This window comes from Aythya ferina, assembly GCF_964211825.1.
Source record: "Aythya ferina genome assembly, chromosome: 24".
NCBI lineage: Eukaryota > Metazoa > Chordata > Aves > Anseriformes > Anatidae > Aythya > Aythya ferina.
In genome coordinates, this window is record NC_140322.1 from 2,155,426 (window position 1) to 2,173,924 (window position 18,499).

Genomic DNA, 18,499 nt, shown 5'->3' on the forward strand with positions numbered 1-18,499 from the left:
GCATTAAAGCCCCACAGGCAGTCACTGTAAAGGAGGCAGCCCCAGGCAATAAAACTCTGGATGCTACAGCAGATGGCAAATGCCCAACTGCACCTATACCAAGAAAGTCACTGTGTAATTATGAGAACTGGGCATAACCTTTGTGTGGTTTAAAAAACACTAAACATGCCAAAAAGCAACAGCAAATTGTCTTCAGGAAACAGTATAAATGAGTGCAAGCAGCAAATTCACCATTTTGACTGTTTTCCAATTGCCTGTAGCTACACTTGTTAAATTGAGTGCTGCGTGCATAAATCAAAACAGGATGTTTTCTTTTACCTAACAATGGCCAAGCTCTTTGCCAGTGCTTAAATATTTTCTGTGGGGATCCAATCTACTGTTTTAAACATATTTTCCCCTATAGATCTCTGTACACACAACACATGTACAACCAGCCAGTCTAACTTAGCAGTTATTTTTTGAGACCTTTTTAAGAGAAGGTTAATGAAAAATCAACAACTACCATCCTTGTTGATTTTTATTGGGCCCTGGGGTACAATTAAATGTTAAGGTTGTTATTGAATTTTCTTGACAGATTGAATTTCCCTGGTTAGGAAGCACGCATACGTACAGTACACACCTACCCTCTGTTCCCAGGATGAAGGCTATTCCGACATTATTACAACAGTGTAAGAAGGAGAGCAAGACATATCTGGCCAGCAGAAATCAGGGAATATTTTCCACTATTAAAAGGGACTTGTTCAAGCTACAGGATGTCTTAAAATACAATGTGCTTTTGCTTTTTTATTTACAAGAGAAATATTGTAGTTATATGTATTTATACATATATGTGTGCCTGTGTGTGTGGAGTGAGATATCCAAAGACTGTGGTTCTCAGAGTATCTTTTCTCTCTATGTGCAGATAAGTTATGGAGCTGAAACATCACGGTGTCTCCCAGGAATGCCTTTACAGCTCTTTTTTACAGAGAGCAACAGGCTGTGAAAGAGGGGAGCTTGCACTTCCATCACGGTTTCTAACAAGTAAAGTGTGCTTTAGCTGCAAGCTTGATGCCTGCTTAAAAAGGAAGGTGGATATTGTAAGGAACACAAAAATTGAAAAAAAAAAAAAAAATCATCCACAAAAGAGAAAGCAGCCTGAATTTATTATGTAACCCATCATAACTGCCTGGACTGCTCTGCACCAAACTAACGCAGAGATACATGTGATGAAAACCCAGCCAGGACAGGCTAGCTGAGAACAGGAAAAATTAAAGGGCTGGAAGGTGGATAGAAAGCAGGTGAGGATGAACAGCTGTCACATTTTTATACAAGGACATGCAGTGAGCCATATGGGAAAGCCTATAAAACAATCCAGTTATTAGCAAAGTCCTCAGCCCAGCCCAGAGCTCGGCGCTGACTGTAAATCCACCAGGCCCTGGAACAGGCGCTGGAGCTGCTGGGGCTGACACCAGCTGTGGATCTGGCCTGGACAGTAATTGCTCATCTCCTCCAGTGACACGGGCTGACCGGTACTTCCTAATTTAAGATGATATTTACAGGGGAAAACATCACAGTCTTTTTACTAGGTGCTGATTGCTGCGGCAGAGAGCCCGGAGCTGAGCAGAAAACGCAGACAAGTCATTACATCAACAGTTGGAAAACGGCCGTGTCCACAAAGACATAAGCTGCCTTTGCAAACCTTTCAGCAGCTCATTTTCTTCCCCGCTGTTTTTTTTACCCCCTTGCACGTTGTCCATGAGACAATGCCGTCGTTATTTTTGCCTTTGCACTAGGAGTTCGCTTGTACCTGGTCAGGCTGTGCTGTGCCAGCCAGATTCAGCACCTGGCTGCCCTGGGTGCAGTTGCTCCCACACAGTGCAGGGTTTTCCTTTTAATTCTTGGCAAACTGGCCGTGCTTCTAATTCATAAAGAGCACAGCACTTTCCTGAGCTCCTATGGGCACTCGGGTGCATCGCTGCTGCTGTGTCCAAACCCAAAGCTGGGTGCTGTGCTGGGCACCTGCCTTCTGCTCCCTGCTGTCCCCAGCTCACCAGACAGCCCATGGGACCCTGATGTGGTGCATGCCTGTGGCATGGGAGGTGTTTTTCTTTCTAGGGATTGTCTGACCAGTGTTTGCACCAGCTTTTGCCCTTTGCTATCATCTGTCTCAATGTGGCATTAGTGAAGATGACGCTACAATTACTGAAAAGCCTGGACGAGGTTTCCTGAGGAGAAAAGGAGCCCCATGTCCCTGCTATTTCAGGTGCAGGAAATGAAGGCGCAGAGAGGAGAATTGATTTAGTGGAGATCACAGGGCTGGATAGGAATAGAAACGTCTTGATTCACTGAGCTCCTCTCTAGCTGCTGGAGCGTGCCGTTCGGATCCCACAACCCCGAAATGAACTCCATGAGGCTTACACACAGCTTTGTTCTTAATCTCACTGTCTGGGCTCCACAGATCTCCTCCAGCTGACTTTCTGTGGCCCCAAACACGCTATGAGTAAACAGATTTTCCTTGAAGATGGGCAGAGACAAACCCTACACGGTTCCTCCAGTGCCCAGGCTGGGGTCATCGGAAGAACAAGTGCTGACATTTCAGCTAGCAAACCTTGCAGTCGGCTGTTCCTATGGCAGATGGGTGTTAAGCATGACCTGGATGAAGGGGTTTTGTCAGGGATATTTAAATCATGAGCCTGGCTCTCCTGGGATGCGGAGAGAAGTAGTGGGATCTCCCTGCAGTGCTGCTTTCAGGCACACCGCAGTGGGATTGCTCTTATAGGGGAAACCCATCCACCTCTCCTGCAGTTCCCAAGCAGCTTGGACTGAGGCAAGGATGGAGGGAACAAATCCTTGCAAAACTCCTTCCTACATCCTCCTCGCTCTTACCAAACCTCCCAGAAAATAGCCCCCTGCCACGGGCGGCGGGGGACCAACTTCACCGCTCCCCTGCTCCAGCCCCGCGGCGGTGTTTGCCCTCTGCCTGCGATGGCAAGAACAGGGCATCGATTGCAGCGTGCAGGTGAAAATGGATTGGAACCTGCTGCCTGTCGGGTCAACAGAGCTGATTAGCACACGCGTGTGTCTCTGGCAGGATCGATCTTGCAGGTGAGAACGTTTCCGAGAGCAGCTGGGGCCCTGCGCCTGGGCTGGATGCTCCTTCCCGTGCAGTTCTGGGGCAGTCACCACCATCTCACCACTTGTTAGAGCTGCTCACTGGGCAGCCAGGGCACAGGGAGCCTCATTTCCCAGTTGTCCCATTGCTGGAGCCTTCCTGGCAGCACCATGCACCACGCTGGCTGCCCGCTATGCGAGCTTTCGGATCCCTCTCACAATTTTGGTGCTCAGACCTTCTCGACAAGGTGGGGAAGCAACAGGCACTGTAGGCTGATATTGCAAAAGCTCAGTTATGGAAAACCACCTTGGAAATCCTAATAAGACATCCACTATCAAGTGGTGTGACCCACCCCTGTACAGCTCTCCGGGGCATCATCCATTTCTTAACCATTATTAGTTGTAAAATCAAACCATAAGAAGAAAAGCTGCTCCAAGTTATTGTACAGTCCTTCTTCTCCCCAATGAGGATGAATCCTCAGCCAAAAACCAAGGAATCCAAATGTTTAACAAAACAAGCAGGGATTTCTCCAGTACTGTGGGAGATTTATATAGCGCAACGTCTCGTGAAAGTTCCCCCTGCCAGCTCCTCCAGCTCCGTCCTTCTGCTCGAATTCCTGCTGGTCACTGAATTATTACTTTTCTTACTATTTCCTGTGCTTTAAAAGTGGGGAAAGCACAATCAAATTATCGTCATGCTCATTTGGTTAATTGCCTGTTTAGTTACTTATTCAGTTCATTAAAAAGACGCTGGCCACTGTCAGCTTTGAGGAAATTCAGAGAGGCAGGCAGTTAGAGGACAGGATATAGGGTGAAATAGGCCATTACTCCAGCCCAGGGAATGGCAATTTATATCCCTTCTTTTCTGCTACATCACTTCTGTGGACAGTTTGTTCTGAATTAAAGAAAAAAAAAAAAAAAGAGAAAAACCACCCCCCCAACACCAAAACAAAAGAAGAAAGCATTCTGCTGGAGATCACCATCGCTGGTTACAATCCATTTAGGTTTAACCCAAAGCTCTGCAGAAGACCAAACCTCCTATTTTAGGATTCCTTTTTCAGCTGAGAAAAATGTGCTGCTCCACAGGTCATAAGACGCCTGTAATTATGACCCCGAATAGATGGAAATGTTGCTTCTTGAGACAAATCCCATCTGACAGTTTTTACAGTACGTTCGTTCAGAGCAAAATGCCCTGTCCCCTGTCACCCGGATTGAAATTATTAAGGAAGACAGACATTTCACTGACAACTCTAGCCTCCGGGGGGAAAATATTCCTTCTGTTCCCCTCTGAAGGTCAGAGCTCACATAATGCACAGCACTTAGAGCACGCGCGCACACATGCTCACACACATGCGGGATAAAACTTCCTCCTCAGCACAGCTCTGGATGGATGTTAGGGCAAACAGGAGCCTGCTTCACCCACATTGAGAGAATTCGGGCCCCAGAACATGAGCCTGGTGTTTCTTTGGTCTTAAATTCTTGTTGGCTGGTAAATAATCCCCATCACTTGCATACAAAGCATATAAACGGGGGGCCACGCGTGCTCCTGTGTTCGTACCTCCCCTCGCACATCTTGCAATTCCCCTACCAGTCTGAAACCTGCAGGGAAGTCGCACTTCTTTGCCATCTCTTTACTCTTTCCAAATATTTCCTGGCTCATTTTCCTTGCAGGTAAAAGCCCGTTTGCAACCCACATGCTCCATTTCCAACACTTAAGCTGTGTTTCCAGCTGTCACCCTGCCCAGTCCAACACATGAACGTGTCCCCATGATGCTGATGCTCCTCTCCACGGGCACGCCAGCTCTGCCCCGCTGCTCCTGAGCCTTTTTTTGTGCTGGAGGAGAGGCAAAGCCTGACCCTGGCTGCCCCTCGGGCCCCGGCTGCACGTGTGAACGCGGGGCTACGCGCCGCGCATCGGCTGTCACTCAGCGCGCCAGGCGTGCGGATGCTTTGGGCTCGCTCAATCTAGGGCTGAAAATTGGACTTGGGCCAGGGTGGCCAGAGGTGAGAAAGCAGCCCGCGGCTCATTAACCTCTTCCCAGCACCAGAGGGAAAGTGGCGGCTCTGTCTTCCCCACCTGCCCCGCAACCCAGGCCCCTACAGCTGCGCACTCGGCGTGGGGGCACCCGCACGGAGCTTCCCAGGTGCTGTCCCAGCCTTTCCAGCTCTCCTTGGAAATAAATCCTAAAGCAAGGTGCTGGTGGGCAGCCCTGGCAGAGCTGGGAGCAGGGCTCAGGAGCCTTTGTTCCGGGTTTAGTCACAGAGAAAGGGTGGAAAAGCCAAGCCCTGAACCTCCCCGGCCATCCCACCCCACTGTGCCCTCGCTGGGGGAGTGCGGACCCTTTATCCCCAACCGTTCCCTGCCCATCACCTCCAAAAGCTCATCAGGAGATGTCGGGGACCAGCACCCACCAACACCCCCCTGCTCAGCCCCATCCTGCCTGCTCATCCCAAAGAATGCCAACATCTGCCCAGCGCCTTCGTTCAGACCCACAAGAACCCGAAAACTTTCCTTTCTCTCCTTCTCCCACTCCCTCTTTTCCTAAGTTTAATTCTGAACAGCCGGCTGCGTTCAGCCTGACTGGTTTGTTATGGCTTATAATTTGTGTTAGGATTAATTAACTAATTACCGACAAATGTCCGTTGGCAAGATTCTGCTTCTGCTTGTCAACTTGAAGTATTTAATTATTTTAATCATTTACTTTCATCTTCAGAATTTATGCTCTTCCAAGAGCGTTTCTAGGCATCTTTTAATTATTATTCTGATTTTTTTTTTTTTTTCAGAGGGGTGGTGAGCTGGGGGGAGAGCTGGGGGATGGTATCACTTCTCATTAACTATTTCAGTGAGGAAACTTCCTCGGAAACTCAGCCCTGGCTTCCGAGCCCCGCTCCGAGCGAGGTGGAGGCTGCTGGGGATGCTCAGAGAGGGCTGGGCTTTGGCTTTGCAGCTGGAGTCCTGCCTTTTCTAAAAGGATTTCAGGCCCCCAGCCATGGTCATGTCACTGTACCAGCTCCATTTGAGAGGAGTTTGTGATTTACACACATGGGGTAACCCCCGACACCCCATTAGGAGTCTCTGCAGCATCAAAGTCCAAGCAGGCTCCCAACATTTGTGCCAGCAACAAAATAACCCCAAATCCCGGGAAAATTTATATAGATTGTCCATTCTTAAAAAATCACAAGTTGTTCAAAACCCACAAACTGAATTTTGCTCGGAGCACCTTGCAGGTCTGAAGAGGGAAGGCAGGGTCACATCAGCCTGGCTGTGCTGCTGGCAGTGGGATGGGAGGGCAGCGGGCACCCGGGATATGGAAAATTCAGCCACGGACAGTTTGGTTTTATGGGAAATTCCACAGGGCGGCCGCAGCCAGAGTTCTCAGAGCACCTCTCGAGAAGGGCATGCTCAGGAATTTAAGGTCTGTGCTGTGCCCCAGCCTCTGCCCCTGGGCTCGCACGAGCCGGTGGCTGCAGCTCGTGGCCGTGAGGCTGTGGTCAGCCAAATGGGTTCAGAGGTGAAATGGCAAAGGAGCAGCTTCCCTGCACACATGGGAACCAGGAGCACAACCTGCACCTGACCCAGTCCCTCTTCTCCTTTCACCCATCACAACCAGAGCACTTCTATGGGATTAAAACACAAGAAAGTGCCATAAACCAATAGTAGAACCAAAACTCAGAGTCTTTCACTTTCCAGCAGATTTCCAGGATTTTTGCTTGCCATTTGCTGTGTGCTGCCAACAAAGCAAATCCCAAATGCTTGCAGAAGCCGTGCCTGGCTGACCGGGTGCTGGGACGGGCACAGTCCCGTGCCTACAAGCGAGCCACGTGAGCCCTGCCGCCTACCCGGGCATCGCTGGCGAAGGCTGAGGAGTCCTTCAGGCTCGGGATTTCTTGCCTGAAACAAATGAATCCCTTGGAACAAAGCTGATGCGAGCATGCTATTTAAAAGGTTTCTCGAGGGTACATAATTATATGGGAAATAATTAGGGGCGAGGCAGCAGTATTATTACAACTTATCATATCGCTCCGAACTTAACCCAGACTGATCTGGGGGAAAGCACTGGGAAGCACCCAAGGGACTTGCCCGAAGCAGGAGGAATCCAGGGGTCTGCCCCTTTCCTGGGGGGCAGGAGGCCAGTTTCTCCATCGGGGTCACCCACTGGAGCCAGTACACACGAAATGACCGGTGTGGAGCAGGAAGGCTGAGCCCCCATTGTAGGATCTGCATAGAGGAAGATCTAAATGAGATGAGAAAGAGTCTTAATTAACTCCAGAATCTTGTTAATTAGAAACCTCTCTGCATTAAAAACTGCTCCAGTGACCAGACCAAATGAGGATGGATCACACCCAGGTCCGGGGCTGCCCTGCTTTGGGGCCAGGGGAGGTGGGATGTGGGCAGGGAGGTACCCCCAACCCCACCATGTCCCTGCCCAGGCTGAGAGCTCGGGGCTTATAGCAGGGCTGAGCATTCCCACGTGGAGCCATGGCACTTCAGGGCAGCCTGAGACCTTCATCCCATGACCTCAGTCATCTTTTCTATTTATTCCAGCACGAGGAGCAGCACTGAGCACAAGGGCTGGATCCACCAGCGCATTCTCCTGCTCACCTCTCTCCATCTCCTGCACACTTTTGTGCATCGAGGGCAAGCTGCTGAGTTCCTCCAGCTCATGCTCGGTGCCATCAGGACCCTGCCCTTGCCCCATCCTCCTCTCTGCCCCATTCCCTTGCCTCTCCTGGCTCCACAGCTGGTGGACAGGGGCTTGCAGGCTCCAACCGAGCCCCCCCAGGCCCCAACAGGAGGGGAAAAGCCCTTGGGTGGCTGGGGTGCAGGAGCGGTGGGGTCTGAAGGTACACACAGGTCCGGGTAGGGAGGAAAGCCTCGTCCTATTGCAGGCTGGCAGAGTGAACTTCAGTTTATGCCCCTGGCGTTTTTTTTACAGCTCAGCTATTCCATTTAGGGTTTCAGAGCCAGTGGAAGGAAGCTCGGATCGCTTCACTGACCAGCCATAACATCCAGCCAGTACATTAACTGCCCTGCTGCCCTGATCTGATGTGGTTTTACAGACAATAGCTACTGGCTATTTAGGCAATGTATAAATTAGCATATTCTGCACAAACTAGGCGCATATTTAAATTAAAGGAGAGTGCCCTTTATTTGTCAATCACTCAACATCCACATGTTTACATTCCTTTAAAAAGACAATTTCAGCCTCCCTCCTACCTCCAACCGCGCGCCTTCGTGGGGGGAACGCTCTGCCTGGTTGTCGGAGCGCCTCCCCGGCCCCCTCCCCTGCCTCTCGCCTTTAATTAAGCCCGTCGCAATCTGCTCTCCTGGAATTTCGCTCCCCGTTCGGCTCGGCAGCCTGTGACCTTCGAGGCACAGCACCTCCGCTGCTGCTCGGGCCGGCGCACGGGGGCAGAGATGTGGAGATAAAGAAGTCACCTCGCCGGCGAGCCACCAGAGCGAGGGCAGGCGGCAGCGATCGGCTGCTCGCACAGATGTGATTGCCAGCGCTGTTTCAGCAGCAAACTTCACCTGCTGCTCTTCTGGTGAGGCCTGACAGCAGGAAAGTAAGAAACAGGCTGGGTTTGGAGATGTATCGAAGGATGGATTGGGTGAAGTGGTGCTCCAAAGGGAAATTAAATGATTTTAGTGGTGTTTGGCGAGCAGACTGAGCAGGCACCAAACCCCCCAAGGAGCTGAGGGCTTGGGGGGAATCTCCACTCCCACCCCATCAGTGACAGCAGAGCAGCAGGGTGGGACAGCAGTGAGGCCAGCTCTGGATTTGTGTGCACCAGGTTCAGCTCCGGGGGGATGTGGGAGAGCAGCCCCCGGCCCTGCCACCAGCATGCCACTGGGCAGGGGATTCCCATTTTGCATCCCCAAGAATCTCAGGGGGTTCTTGGAGCTCTGCAGCTCCTGCAGATGGGAATTGCTGTCCATCAGCGAATTATCACAGGGCTTCTGTCGCGACAGAAGCTGACAATAAAGCACCTTCCCCTGCTAGATGAGCAATCAATAAACAGGGAGGCGCCTTTCTGTAGGACAACACTATTTCAACATCTAAAATCCATCACTGGTGCTTTCCAGTCTACAGAAAACACGAGTTAAAGAGGAAAAAGTAAAATAGCCCAGGTTGTGAAATATTTCTAAGCACCACATCTCAGCTTTGGCTGGGCTATCACACCGTAATGCTGATAGAAAATAAAAAAAATATATATTATATACATATACATATTATATATATGCTATAAATACGTAGAATATATAAGTATACATTAACATATATATATTTATAAATGTAAAATATATATTTATATTAAAAATATATTTATATAAAATGTAGACAGATATATGCAGCTTTCAGAAAACCACAGCCAAAGAAATGCCCACTTGGCAAAGTTTGCCCTCTGCCTGGCAGCCAGCTGCCAACATCTTGCCCTGGCACACCAGGGCCGTTGTGTTTATTTAAGGCCAAACCAGCATCGATCGGGGCCGGATGGGTCCTGAACAAAGCTCTGGGATGGAGCGGGGCCGGTAATGGGCGCACGCTCGGGTGAGCTCGCAGCCATTTCGCTGAATTCCCCCGGGCTGGAATTCGCTCCCGTTATTGTCTAGAAAATAAACATTTTGTTTGTTAAGGAACTCTATTTAAGGCGCTGAAATGGAGCTTTGCATGGCATGGAGAGGCTTTCCTGGAACCCTCTGCAGCCGGGTGGCTTTGGAGGAGGGTTTGGAGGAGGCCCAGGGGCTGCTCACCACATTTGCCCCATGTCCATGAGTTGTGGCCACCGCAGCGTGCCAGGGACTCCAAATCGGCACCAAGGAGGCTGGGGGACCCCCCCACTGCACCCACAGCTGAGCTGCCTCCTCCCTGCTGCCCTCATCTCCTCCTCCCACCTGCTTTTCGTTTCTCCTCATGCATGGAAGGTATTAATTACCAAACTTGCTTTAATGGCTCTCAGGATGTGCCCTGCAGCCACCGTTGTGGAACGAGCGTCGCCCGGCGCACCTTAGCCTGCTGAGGAAGAGGAGCACGGCGTGAAGCTGCAGGGCACGAACCCCATGAAAGGGAGAAAAGGAGGAAGCGAGGAAGGATCCAGCCCTTCTCTGAGCCTCGGAGCAGCCCCCATTGATCCCAGCCCAGCTAAAGCAGCTCCTTTGCTGGAGACCCCCGGGGCGGCAGCGTGGGCTTTGTTAACCTCTCACCTCCCTGTATGAGCTCGGCCGCCCGCTCCCACCCTCTCACTTCTATCTGAAGACGCTGAGCTGTGCCAAACCCCGGCGGGCACCCGTTTTCCTGCAGGGTTTGGAGCACAGGCAGGTGGATCCCTGCTCCCGGGCACTGCTTTCTCTGCACAAGCCAAAAACCAAAGGTGGCAAAACGTAGCAAGAATCCGCCTCTCCTGGGAACAGCCGGTAATTTATAGACCATTGCACAGCCAAGGATGAATCCCTGTGTTTGGGCTCTTCCCTGCTTCCAGCACCGGAGCTGAGCACCATCCCCTGCCCACCCTATCGGCCCCTGCCCACCAGCGTGGGACCCGCCGAGCGCAACGAGGGAGCAGCGAAGCACGGGAGCAGAAGGGCATTAATCACCTCGCTGTGATCGGGGGCTGGCTGAGCACAGCGCTGCCTCGGGGCCTTTCTGCTCCCGTCCCTCCGCGTGCCCCGCTTTGCTGCGCTCGCAGTCAGCTGCACCACCAGCCCGCGGTGCAGGCTGCTCGGCGCTCACCCTGCCGGCTCCTGCTCCTTTCCAGCAGCCCCCTGCCAACTCCGACGGGACGATGTGTCGCTGGGGTGGGGATGGAGATTGCTCGGCTGCTTTTGGTGCCTCGCTGCATGGGGGAGCACTACGGGCCTGCTATTTTTCAGCCAGCTCTGCTCAGGATCCCGCATTGCTCAGGTTGGAAGTCACCTCGCTGGGGCTTGAAAGCTGAGCCCTCTTTGGGAAAAGGAAAAAAAAAAAAAAAAAAAAAAAAAGAAAGGGAAAAAGAGACCCCTCCCAGGCTCCAAACCCACAGAGGTGCGTTTTTCCGCCTCGAAAGACACAAATTTATTCTTTGGAGCCCTCTTGGCTGGAGACGGATGTGCGCACACACGTTGTTTTAACTTCCCGGCTCTCCCAGCTGTGCATAACACAGCCCAGGGAGCTGCAGTCAATTCGTCTGCGTGCCACGGGAGATGGATCAGTTAGCAAATTGTTTTATTGACCCGCGGCCCTGCTGAAGGTCGTTTCTTTCGGTGGGCCGGGCAGCAGGCCTGGCACAGCACAAGGGGCGGAGGAGGAAACTTCCACGTGCCATGGGCACGTCCGAGCCTCGTGGCAAAACCTTCAGCACCCCCCAGGACCCTCAGCACCCCACAGGACCCTCAGCACCCCGACAGCCCCTCACAGCCTGGCCGTGCTCGCTGGATAGGCCCCGGCGCTTTGCTCTAATGCTGCAGCTTTCCGAGCTGCCTCGAGGCTTTTATCCCCGGCTGCTGGGAAAGCAAATCCCTCCTTCTTCGCAAAAAATATGGCTTTAGATGGTTTTGCTTCGTTTCTAAAGGATGATGAGAATAATGTCTGATGAGGGAGGGGAATAAAATCGAGTAGCTCAATCCTCGTCCAAACGTCAGCCAGGCCCACAGGCAGCAGGGATGAGGGTCAGGCACGGGCTGCAGAAAAACTGGGCTGCTCCCCGAGCTGCTGATGGCACCAGGGAGACAAATGTGGATTTTCCATGACCTGGGGGTGCTGGGGAGGTTCCTCTGAGCAGGGCAGGCTCGGAGAGCAGCCGTGGAGCACCGTGTCCACCTGTGTCCGTGTCCCGTGTCCACCTGTGTCTGTGTCCCCTGTCCCCAGAAGCACCCCACAGCTCCCTGCTGCTCTCCCAAGCCCCCAGCTGAGCTGGAGCCCCTCTCACTGCCATCGATTTGACCTAAAACTCCATCAATCTGGGGCTGTGGGGTCACCACCGGGGACACACACACACCCAGCAGCCTCATATGAACTCCCCCGGTGCCCTTGGTCCACCCGGTCCCGTGGCTGCTCCTTGCTGGCCCCATAATATTATGATATAATATTGTTTGGAAAGACTGATTTGGGGAAGAACTGCCCCATTTCAGCTCACAGCTCAAAACCTCATGCCTGGATGGGACCAGGCACAGAAGCACAAAGGGCAGAGCCCTGTGGCAGGTACGTCCCTCGTCAAAGTTGGGGCAAATGTGAATGAAATTGGACAAAAGACACGAAACAAAGAGGTTATAGCAAACCCACTGACATCTCCCTGCCAGCACAGGGACCCTCTGTCACGTTAAGAGTGTCCCCAAGCCCCTCACAGCATCGCACCCAGCACCCAGTGCCCGCACATGGGGCCAAGTTGCACCCGCCCCGCCCCACAATAAATGGGTCTGAAATAAAATCCAGGCTTTTTCCGTCCCATCCCAGCCTTCACACTTTTTTCGACTTTACCAATGTGCCAGCTTATTTCAAAAAAAAAAGGGAAAAAAAATAAAAGGGAAAGTAGCACATCCCTTTGTGCAATGCTTTTTTAAAATCCCTGTTAAGTTCCTGTACATGCTGACAGTTTTACAATTTACATGACAGCTGGCTTGCTTGGAGGAGATCTCTGTTAATTAAAATAACACAAAGGGAAAGAAGCGAAATCGTGTCAGCGGATAATTAATTCGGAGCAGGGCACCAGGCTGCACGCCGATCCCGCTAACAAAACTCTGCAGGAATTCACAGCTTGGCAGGGCCCAGCTCCTGCAGCAGCTCTCGGGCCGGTCCCTTCCCACAGGACACATCCCCACGTCCCGCTGTCACCCCGCTGAGCAGGGCACAGGGCGCTGCACCCACCTGGGGCGAGCCAGGATGTGACCTGCACCTTTATAGGGTCCGGATCTGGCCCCAAACCTCCTCCTTGGTGGGTTCTGCCTCTCCCAGAGGGATGCTCTCTGCTCCTGTCTGCTCCAAACCTGCCACCAGCTCATGGCTGTCCCTTGTCCCCTGTGCCTTGTGCGCCTTTGTCCTGCACCCATGTCACCATGTCAGTGGCAAGGACAGCCAAGGGGCCAGCTCTGCATTCAGAGCCTGATGCCCCTAAGGTCGGGACGTGCTGAGGATGCACACTTCGGGTTTTTTTGCTCTTCGGGGCTTTGCTCCAGCCTTGCCCGCGGTGCCCAGTGCTCCCCCTGCGGCTCCCCCCATCCTGCCCCGCCGGCTCCCTGTACCCAGCCGTGCAGGCAAAGCCGGCCGTCAGCACCTCGCCGCCGAGTTCTGCTTAGTTAACTATTCTGCTGCTCGCTCTCGCTGCTTTGGTGTGCTGATCAGGCGGGCTTGGAGATGGGGAAAGAGAAAAACAGCACAGAAAGGGAAGAGAAAGAGCAGCCCAGGGCTCCAAAGCAGCTGAGGTGTCAAAGACAGAGATTTAATGAATGTGCCTGCGGTTCACCTGAACAGATGAGCACGAGCTAGAAGGAGAGAAGGAAGAAAATGGAAAAAAGAAAGGATCATTTTTCAGATTGGCAGCTCCCCTCCCAGACATCTTTTAACAAGAGAGAAAAAAAGGGACTCCGGCACAGCGTTAAAGGGCCAGAGCCGGCTGCTTCCCTGCACCACAGCAGGAGGGTGCCCAGGCTGGGCTGTGGGGTTGGGGATGGGTGTCACAGCTCCCTGAGCCCCCAGCCCCTTTGTCATTGAGCCCTTCGGATGGGACAGGACCCGGTTCCCACCTGGCTGCCAGCAGCACCGGCGTGGAGCTGCCCAAGGACAGAGCTGGAGAAGCACCTCTAGAAGCCAGGGCTTTGTCCAGTGATGGAGTTTTGTCCGGGTTATTCTGGAAGAAGCTTTTCTGTACTAAAACAAGGTACCAGGGGGCTTCCCAGCCCCAGTGTGTGCAGGGGGTGGTTCGGAGCTGGGGGTCCCCACAGCCCTGTCTGAGGAGAGGGGTTCTGTAGCCACACAGCAAGAGGCCAGGCTGCCGGTTCATTTGTCACCGTGCCACCAGGCCCTGTCTGAAAGCAAGCAGTAAGCAGCTGCCTGGAGAACAGCTCCATGTGCTGAACACGTTAATAACAAGAGGGGTCAAGAGAGCTGGCTCGGAGGCCCTTTGCTCTGCCAGGAGGGCGATGGTTGGCACCCAGGGCTGCGGTGCCAGCTCCGTACCTGGGCGCTTGCAGCCCCGGCGCATCCGACCCCATCCCCAGCAGCAGGAGGGGCACAGACACCAACCTCCAGCCTCTAGTGCTGGGGAAACCCGACCACACCGACTGCCCAAACTCCCAAGCTGGAGTCAGATTTGGCTTCCACTGGAAATCACAGCACAGCCCTCCCACTTGTTATTCCCCCATCATGACTCCGTGTTTTTTCTCACGCTTCTCTTTTCCTGGAACCAAACGGAGGTGGAAGAAGAGGAGAAACAAGAAATCTCCAGGCTAGCAGCCGGGGAGCCTTCCCACATTTAACTCAGACCATTTTCCAAGAAATGTAAGATGTCCACGGAGAGTTTTGTCCATGGAAAGAAAGAGGAAGGTGAGCGTGGTCCAAGTGACCCAGCTGGGCTGGCAGCCCAGGGGCACTTCAGCCAGGCCAGGCGAGATTTGCTGTGTAAGAACAGAACTGCTCAGCTCCGGGCACTTGGTTTGGTGTTCTGAGAGCCTGCCCAGGCCCCGGGGTGCACGGTGTCTGCTGACGGATGTAATAAAATCTGTTTATGTACGTGAGCGAGTCGGGGGTGTTTTTAACACAGACAGTTCAACTTGGCGGCAGTAAAAACAGCACGACTGCCTCTGAGGACTGAGCATCCCACCCTGTTTTGCAAACGCCATGAAAGCAGATTTAGGACTCCTTTTCCCCTGCATCTCCTTCGGTTGCATGCCCAGGCACTGCTGCAAGAAGCTCCTTTATCGGTGGCCAGCGTAACCCCGCTCGCCCTCGCCTTTCACACAAGCACCGACGCCCCAAAGAGACCCTGCACATTTCTTCCCATTTGTGCATCGCTCCCGAGCTTCGTGTGCCCAGGGGAATTGAGAGCAGGAGTGCTCCAAAGCCTGAAATAAAGCAAACACATGGTCCTGCTGTATGGGGGCTCGGGGCAGTGCAGGAGCAGCAGCACTCGCTCCTGCACTGCCCCAAGCGTGCGGCCGCAACGAGGGTTATTTGGGTTTTAGTAGCTGCAGGACACTCGTTTAGCAGCGAGGACTTTGATCTCATTGCCAGAGAGTTTCTCCTTCCCTTCCCACGTGCGTTTGCCTGGCTTTTGTCTCATTACAGGTGGAAGAGGATGCTCCTGGAGGCAGCCAGGCTGCAGCCCCAGCCTGGAGGCTCGGGGACGGGATGCGTTTGGTCTGTGCGCAAGTTTGTCCGTGGGCCTCCAATTATGCTCAGCGAGCTGAGCTCTGTCACATCGGGTTCTCATCAGGGACAACCCTGGCGTGGGTCGCTGCTTCCCCCCCTTTTTATTTATTTTTTTTTCCGTGCGTGGCTGCATTTTTCTTTATATTTTTAATGGTTTTGCAAAGGAGCCCTAATAACAGAGAGGGGATCGGGGCTGCCAGACCTGGGGACTGTCACCCCCAGCGCTGGGCACAGGGACAACCCCGCAGCCCTTGGGATGTGCTCTCGGCTCAGCCCGGCTAAACAAACAAGCAAGTCGCATCCCCTGCACATCCACATTTCTCCTTAAAGCAGGGGCAGCCTTCTCATAGCCCTAATCCTGATTAAAACTCCAGTGTTGAGTGAGTCGTAATCCTCGCCACCTCGGGGCCATCTTATTATTATTTTTATCCATTAAAACCTGTTTTCTCTAAATGAAATAAAATATAAGCAGAGATAACAAAACTCATTGCTTTTTTCCTGTGTGTGTGTATATATATATATATAAAAGAAAGCAACATTTCACATTCAAAAAAGAAGTTAATAAATGGCCAAGCCCCAACAGATGGGGGTGTGTGCGGAATTTGCATTTTTCAGATTAACATGCACGAGCGAAGATAGAAAACGCACTTGCCCCGGGGAAATAATTTGAGAAATCTTTGCATATTTTATTTAAAAGCATGCCGCGTTAGGCAGGGTAATAATGCAGAGCGATGGTGATTAGGTTGGGCCTGGAGGGATCGCAGCCTGGGACCCTCCCTCCTCGCGCTCCGTCTCTCATCCTCCCTGTAGCCCCCCCAGCCCAGGGGGCTGCACCCTGAGCCCCCCACTCTGCAGATAGCCCCAGCGGGGGCCGGAGCATGGTCAGGAGTGTGTTACATGGGCTGGGTGCTGACTCCACCACGATTCATCTCAGCAACTCGAGGAAAGCCTTCTCCTTCCGTGGTTCGCACATCTGGGATTTGCGGCATCCCGTTACGGGATCCGAGCACCCAAACCCCAAAGCTCTGCTGGAAATCCTGGTCACCGTGCTCAGGTCCTGCAGCACAGAACTCCTGCTGCATGGTGAAGCCCGGCCTGCTGCCTCTGGAGCATTTTTGTTGTCCTCTGCCTTTTTGAAGTCAGTAAACCAAGGCGCATCCCTCAAAACGCATCTCAGCCTCGGCGCGCTTCGCGTGGAGCACGCTTTAAAAATGCACAGCCTCTGCTGGGGGGATTTGGGCAGCTTAAACAAAATGGGATGATCTCTCAGAAAGTGCATCTGCTGGAGTGCTACTAGCCTGCTTGTCACCGTTACGGATCTGCCAGCAAGGCCTGAAAGCCCTCGACAAAACGTGCTTCATGTCCCCGTCCCACGCTGCCTGCGAGCGCATGGTGCCAGCTCACCGCTGATCCCATTGCTCTGCTCCCCCAAATTTCAGGCTGTCCTCGGGGTCCCTCCCCGCTAATTAATACCCGCCGAAGCCCAAGCAGATGGAGGTGCAGCTCAGCCCCTCGTGGGAGCCCAGCCCTGCGAGGAGCCGGGGCGAGCTCTCCTCCAGCTCCTGTTCACACCAGCGCTGCGAGGTGAGGGTAAAACCTGCGGGGCGCAAGCCTGAAGATGAAAGTCCCGGCAGCTGTGCGGTTTAACAGGGTGCTAATTGGGCAGCGGGGAGGGAGGGGAAAGAGCAGAAAGAGGAGGCAGAGCGAGGGCAGGGGTTTGGTGCTGAGCCGGGGGCTTGGTTGCTGCCCTGCTGCTGGAGGGGAGCCTGCGAGGCGGGATGCGCCTCTGTGCTGCGCTCCTCTTTGGGGTCTCTTCATTAGGGAGCATCTGGGGGCTCCTCACGGCCCCGCTGATGGTTTTTGGGGAGCTGGGGTCAGCTGGTGGGGAGCTGAGAGGAGGGAGAAGCCCGGAGGTCTGTCCTCTTTGGGGAGGAGAGACCCAAAGAGCTCCTTGGGGTCAGGGATGCTGTGCCAGGGACGTGCGTGCTGGGCCTGCTGATGTGCCCAGGAGCTGAGCAGGGGAGGCAGGAAGGGGAAAAGTCCTACAATTCTACCTAAAACACCAAAATCAGGGACATGGTGCTGTTTTAGGTTTGGAAAACCTTAATATTTTATTTAACATAGCCCCTTACCTCCAGCATTTAAACCTAATGCCTCGTTTACCACTTTTTGCAGGCGAGGAGACCTTGTAGGTGTGATGGGGGCACAACCCCAAGCCCCGAGAGACCGGTGCTGATGGAGGAGCAGCCCCTGGACCCCCGTGCTGCTCCTGCCCTCCTGCTTCTCGCAGCCGTCCCCATCCCCTCGATGCCCACCGGCAGCCTCCAAACCTGGCTTAAACCAGAGCAAAACCTCCTGCCTGGCAAACACAGCCCCTGCTGCTTCCCCCGGCTTTGAAATCTGACCCAGAGCCCGGCTCTTTCCCTGTCTGCTCCCATTATTAATAAACTTTGAAGGGCTCCCTTCTGTCCTTAATGAGATTAGTGTTATTTTCATGCATTGCTGCAGGGCAGAGGACTGAAAAAGTGGCTGAGCTGTAAACTAAAGGGTGCTAATCTATAGAGGGTGGGTCCCCCGTTCTCACCGCCTCGGGGGCTGGTAGAGAGTAATCAATTAAAAGAGGGGATTAGAGGTGCCGTGGTCACCCCCGGTATTGAGGTCACCCCGCCACCCTCCTGCAGCAGGCGGGTGCACGGGGGTGGCACCGGGCAGCATCCAGCCCTGCTCAGAGCCCCTGGTGCGCCCGGGACCCAAAGGAGCAGTAGGGGAAAATCTGTTGTTAATATATTAATGGCCACAATTTGCTTAGCGGGTCTGTCTGGGCTTTGGAAATGAATGCTAATTTAAAGCACGACCTCGCTATGGTCTTTTTTTTTTTTTTTTTTTTTTTTTTTTTACTTTATTCAAGAGCTTTTGTTCCGCTACGAACACGGGAAGGAAAAAGTATACGGTGTGGCCAAAATGTGGTGTTGCTTTCGCTGTAGTTTCATGGTTTTAACCAGGAATTATTGTAGGGAAGGAGGGGGCGGCCTGGCTCAGAGTGGAAGCGTGGAAACCCAGTTCCCGTT

General features: G+C 53.0%; 1 long non-coding RNA gene across 1 annotated transcript; it reads left to right on the forward strand.

The window, feature by feature from the left end:
• The first annotated feature begins 17,142 nt into the window (after window positions 1-17,142).
• Window positions 17,143-17,907, forward strand: LOC311423396. The gene is made up of 2 exons (XR_014685696.1): window positions 17,143-17,522; window positions 17,607-17,907. It is a non-coding gene; the product is annotated as an uncharacterized lncRNA (long non-coding RNA).
• Window positions 17,908-18,499: the final 592 nt, after the last annotated feature.